The sequence below is a fragment of the Heliangelus exortis genome, chromosome 13, assembly GCF_036169615.1.
Source record: "Heliangelus exortis chromosome 13, bHelExo1.hap1, whole genome shotgun sequence".
In the NCBI taxonomy this organism is placed as follows: Eukaryota; Metazoa; Chordata; class Aves; order Apodiformes; family Trochilidae; genus Heliangelus; species Heliangelus exortis.
This window is the reverse complement of record NC_092434.1, coordinates 7,868-13,465: the sequence shown is the minus strand read 5'-3', so window position 1 is coordinate 13,465 and position 5,598 is coordinate 7,868. Positions and strand designations below refer to the sequence as shown.

Here is a 5,598-nt window from a genome sequence, read left to right as displayed (position 1 = left end):
AGTCCACAGGACACGGAGACGGCAAAATGAAAGGTGAATTTCAGGAATTAGAGTTCCATATGGAGACCAGGAAGCAAACGGATCAATTTATTTCGAGATGGCAGCAAACCGTCAGAACTTCAGGTTCAGATGAAACAACCAGTGAAATCAAAGCACATGCAGAAGAGCCAAGAGACCAATCACCCTGGGGTAAGATGCATTTTAAAGAAACCCTTTACACAACAGGACGGGTGCACATCATGCAGAAAGGTAGCGAGGTATTAAAAGGCAGAGACAAAATACACCAGCTCTGGGGCAGAGGGAGAGTATGAACTCCGCTTTACTGCCAGGGGCAAAGACCACATCCAGCCACACCCAGGGTCCTCTCCGAGGAAGCGTTCGGAAAGGGACGGGGGTCCGGTCTCCCCCTCAAGACTCTGCCAGAGGGTCTTCCCGGACTCTTCTTCAACATTATTGCCCATCAGAGCCCTCTCATTCAGGGCACCGCTCCTTATGAGACCATCCTCACGCCGCCCCACACCCTTCCATCTCTGCGGTGCTCTTTTTAGCTCTCTTACTGAGACAGAATCCTTCTTCAGGCTCTCTTTGCACCCCAGAACCCTTCCTTCATTTGTTGTGATCTTAGACATCTGTTCAGTCACTCAGCCCCCGAGGACATCTGTGCATCAACTGGACACATACGGTTTTCCCTCGTGTCCCAGAGCCGCCTTTTACCTCTCTCACAGCACCCTTCTCTCACCACCACACCTCCGGAGGCCAACCTCACGCCCCCTGTCGGCGTCCCACAGCCACCTTCCGGCTCCGTTGCGCATTTTACTCCTTTTTCGCTCCACGAGAAGCTCTTCTGACGCCGTCTGTCATTCGGTTCCCAACATCCCAGGGTCGCCTGTACTCTATTAAAATCCCCTCCAGACTGCTGCTTGTGCCCCTCAGCTTTCTTCAGTGTCTTTGATCCAAAAATGACCCCTCTAACAGAAGACTGCCTTCCAGCTTGCCTTTAGTGCACTTTTAGCTTTGTTGCAGAGCTCTCACCCCTCTGAGTCTTTCAGGAGACTTTGTGAGTCCGTATCTGTGACCCACCCCACTTGTTCTTTCCTCTTTTCTGTCTAATACAAGCCTCCAATGACCTTTACTCTGTTAAGGTTCCCTTTGGGTTGAATTCTTACCTGGTCACGTCGCTGAAGTAACAAGGAGAGAAAAAAAACCCCAAATTCCTCAGCCGGCATCACGGAGTTTCTCTGCTTGTCCCGCAAACTGAAGAAAGAGGAGAAAACTGACTGCTTCTCCTCTGGCTGCTTTTATACCTCGTGGTAATCCCACACGCCCCTTTCCCAGGGGATTGTGGGAAAAGCTGTGGGCGGTGCCTGTGGTATATAAGCCGCAGCCTTTGGCTAGGGTCTTCAGTCAGCTCTTGGGCTTCTCTGAGGTCAGAGCTCTCCTACTCCTGGAGCTGACTGCAGCTGTTGAGCTGTCTGGGCTGTTTGAGAAGACTCTTTAAGGTAAGAACTTTAAAACCACCGTAAGTTAGAGCTCTTTATAGCAAGAATATGCTTGCATGCAAATTTTTTTTTTTTCTATTTGTTAGTTTTTTTTTTTTTTCTACTTATTACTTTTCTTTCTTTTTTTTTTTTTTTTTTTTTTTTTTTTTAATGCAGTTGTTGGAGAGGAACCTTAAAACTGCAGGAACGTGCTAGTCAGACAGCGTGGTTTTGTTGCTGGACATAAATTTAGACTCACAGCCCTCTGAAAGCTAAGTACAGGAACTTGGTTGCAGAGGGGCTGAGGCTTGGAGTTGCAGGAGGGATTTGGAAGATGGCATCTGGGAGAGGGCTGTCTACAATTAGCCCCGTTTGAGTGGGTGAACAGAGCATGTTAGTTTCCAGCACAATGCTAGGGTGGGCAGGGCAGCTCCAGCCTTGGTGTGTGGGGTTGTGTATCTTGTGTTGTTTGTCTTTGTCTTAGAGCTTCCTCCGGTCTTGATGGTCTTCTCTGTGTCCTCACAGAGCGAGTCTCGCATCTTGGGCATCATCCCTGCAAAGCCTTTCCTGATCAGCACGGTACTGATCAGCAGCGTGTTATTCTGCACAATGAGTTTAAATTGCAGATCCGTCTCTTGACTTGCAAGTTTCTTGATGGTCGTCTTCCGCAATGTCGTTCTCAATTGCATTGTCATCTGATCTCTGTCCTCCCAGTTTCCCTGAGGGGGACTCATTCCCCACATCCTTGCATCCTCAGGTCTTGAAGGCGGCATCTCGGGCACGTGTCGCTTCGTTCCCTCGCTTTGCAGACGCATCGCTGTAGGTCTTATTGCCCAAAAGTCTTGGGTTCCAGAGTTCCTCCTCTTGCTGCAAGTTTTATCTTGAGGTCATGTCTTGTGACTCACGTGGCTGTGTCTTTGGTCAGTCTGTGCCTGTGAGTGTTTGGCTTGGAGCTGCCCTGCCCGCTGGGTAGGATCAGGGGCCACAGAAGCACCACAACCTGACCGACTCGGTGTTGAGCGGCGGTGCGGTAACTTGCGTAATCCTGTTTTTCAGATCCCGCAAGTCAAGGATGAGCGAGAAACGGATGGAGGAGGAGACAAGGGAACCAGCTGAAGGTTAGTCAGGGTGTGCAGTTGGCGGCAAGCTGCCTCCCTTGGCTACCTGACCACATTACGGTTTGTTGTCATTTTGAAGGTGGAAGCGGCGAGCGAAGCGGGGTACGGACACCAGAGGTGGCTGTGGCAAGGTGAGCGATGGCCGGTGGGCTGGAGGAGCAGTTATTCTCAGGTGTTGTATTATTGGTTGGTCATGAGCATCCCTTGTTGTTTTGTGGGTTTTTTTTGTTTTTCAGGTGCCTTCCTAACCTCATCGTGGTACCCCAAAGAGATGGCAGACAGATGGGCGAGGGGCAAAGGTAATGGAGCAGGAGATAGATGTCCCAGTGGCCTGGGTGTTGTTGGAGACAATATCTCAGCGTGTGCCTTTTGCCTTGACTTTTGCAGGTGTCACACACAGTGCCGGAGTGACAAAGCCACGTCTTGAGGAACAGTTGGAGAAGGTGAGATGGCTGTGTGCAGAGTCGTTCACGTGTTTTATATCAATTCGGTTAAAAGTTTCCTCTTTTTTTTGCAGGCGGTGTGCCTCCTACTGTTGAGAACAGATGACTCTTAAAGGTGAGGTGGTACAGGGGGGGTTCATGGAGCTCGTGATGATCAATCATCAGAACAGTAACTCTCTCTTGTTCTTTTTAGGTGCCCAAAGCAGTGGTGTAGACAGGATTGAACTCTGGATCAAGAAGGGGAGAAGAATGCTGTGGGACTCTTCTGAGGCCTCTTTTTTGTAGTGTAAGTGTTTGGAGACAGCTGAAGCGGTCCTAACTGGTGACATGGATTCTGATTTTTTCCTTTTTTTTTTTTTCTGATTGCAGATGGTGAACAGGAATGTGTGTACTGAAGGAACGTGCCTGTCACGGAGTGGTGTTTGCCTATGGACATAGATTCCGAACCCCAGCTCTCGGAAAGATAAGTCGAGGGACTGAATTGTTGGGGGGTTGAGGTTGGGAGTTGCAGGAGGGATTTTGAAGTTTGCTTTCTGGGAGAGGGCTGTCTGGGAGTAGCCCCCTTTGCGTGGATAAGCGGAGCCAGTTAGTTTCCAGCACGATGCTAGTGTGGGCAGGGCAGCTCCAGCCTTGGTGTCTGGGGTTGTGTGTTTTGTGTTGTCCGTCTTTGTCTCGGCGCTTCCTCAGGCCTTGATGGTCTTCTGTGTGTCATCACAGAACGAGTCCTGCGTCTTGGGCATCATCCCTGGAAAGCATTTCCTGGTCAGCAGCATCTTTTTCTTGTGTGACAGATGTAAACCATAGATTGGTCTTTCATCTTGGAAGTTTCTTGACGGTCATCTTCTGAAACATCATTGCCACCTGCATCGGCATCTCTGGTCTTAGATTTTCCCAGAGTGGGAATCGATCCACACGTCCTTGTGTCCTCAGGTCTTGAAGTCCATGTTTTTTGGCATCCATCGCTTCATCTCCTAGCTTCGCAGTCACATCGCCGTAGGTCTTCTTGCCAAGCAGTCTCGGATGCCGGAGATACGCTTCTTGCTTGGTGGTCTCTTGACATAGTCTCATGGTTTGCAGGGTTGTGTCTTGAGTTTGTGTTTGGGTTGGAGCTGCCCTGCCTGGAGTTGTAGGGTCAGGGTTTGTTGGAAGAGCCCTAAGGGAATATTCCAGCTGTTGAGCAGCATTTCAGTGACTTGCATAATACTGTTTTTCAGATGCTGTGTGACAAAGACGAGCAGAAAAAGGCTGGAGGAGGCGAGAAAGATGGCACCTGAAGGTTAGTCAGTGTTTGGTGTTGGTGGGGAGGTGCTTTCAATATTTATTAGAATCCCTGAGATTAGTTTGATTTATTTCTTACAGATGCAGCAGTCCAGGACGTGGAACAAAAAGCAAAGCAGGTGGGTAGCTGAATGTCATAGCAAGGCTTGGTAAAGTCTGTCACAGGGCAGGTGGATGTAGTTGCTCTGAGCAGCATTAATGTATTTTTTTTTTTTTTTTTCTTTTTTTTTAGGTTGCAAAGCTGTGTAGAGCAGGCAGTTCATCTCAATGGGACATGACATTTGGAAGGTGAGCACTGTGAAATTGCCTGCTGGAAGTGTTAAATGTTATGAGTAGTATTGAAGTAAAAAACATTACCTGTGTATTTTTTCAGGTGGTGCCTCGGTATCCAGTTCAGACTAACATGCCTGAGGGGCATCTGGCGAAGGATTAAGGTAAAGGAGATTGGGCAATTCTCTGGGAGGGTTTTGTTGGAAGCAGCAGTATATTACAAATTGCCTTGCTCTTTTCAGGTGCCATGTAGAGCCATTGAGGTGTCAGGAAGTACACCCATCAACTGCTTAAGAAGGTGAGATGCTAATAAGCTCTTTCAGTAAGATCAAAGTCCTTGACCACTCGCTAAAGCATTTGCCTTTTTTTTTGCAGATGCTGTCCTGGCCATTGTTGGACTTGGCTGAGCATTTGAGGTGAGGTGAGGTGGAGCGGTGGGAATGACGAGGATCATTTTATGGAGCAGAACAGTAATTTTGTCTCTTGGTCTTCTAGGTGACAGAAGCACGGTGTCTCCGATGAGCGTGTCGTACGAGGAGGGCGTGCTGTGGGACAGTCGGTGCCGGTAGACGGGACGCTCTAGGACTCTGCACGGTTTACGGAGAACCGTCTTCGGGGAGACCATCCGAACCTGCGCCTTTTCGTCTAGCAAACTGTGTTTCCACGGCAGCGCTATGTTGTATTTCATCTGTGCCTCCTTCAGGGTTTCAGTCTCAAAGCCCATCAGGTAACAAATGTGTTGTTCTGGTGTTTGGTTTTGTAGGGCTCTGTATCTGCTGTTTGGCAGTATACTGACTTTGTACTGTAGGTTTCCAGATATACATTGTATGTGTGATTTAGTTCTCAGTGCCTTGCAATGCTTTGTAATTGAATTGCCATGGCTTTGTGGCCACGTGCCACAAAGGTGCTAGGTTCTGTGTCTTCAGTCCCTCCTTGTATTTCTGTATTAGAACATTTACTGCATTGTACAGTATGGTTCATGTTGGTGTCGCGCCGTACTTGACCTGGTGT

At 48.7% G+C, this 5,598-nt stretch overlaps 1 long non-coding RNA gene across 1 annotated transcript; it reads left to right on the top strand.

The window, feature by feature from the left end:
• The first annotated feature begins 4,547 nt into the window (after positions 1 to 4,547).
• On the top strand, positions 4,548 to 5,157 carry LOC139801948 (uncharacterized). Its single transcript, XR_011728419.1, has 5 exons — positions 4,548 to 4,605; positions 4,691 to 4,751; positions 4,830 to 4,885; positions 4,963 to 5,003; positions 5,083 to 5,157. It is a non-coding gene; the product is annotated as an uncharacterized lncRNA (long non-coding RNA).
• The last annotated feature ends 441 nt before the right edge of the window (positions 5,158 to 5,598 follow it).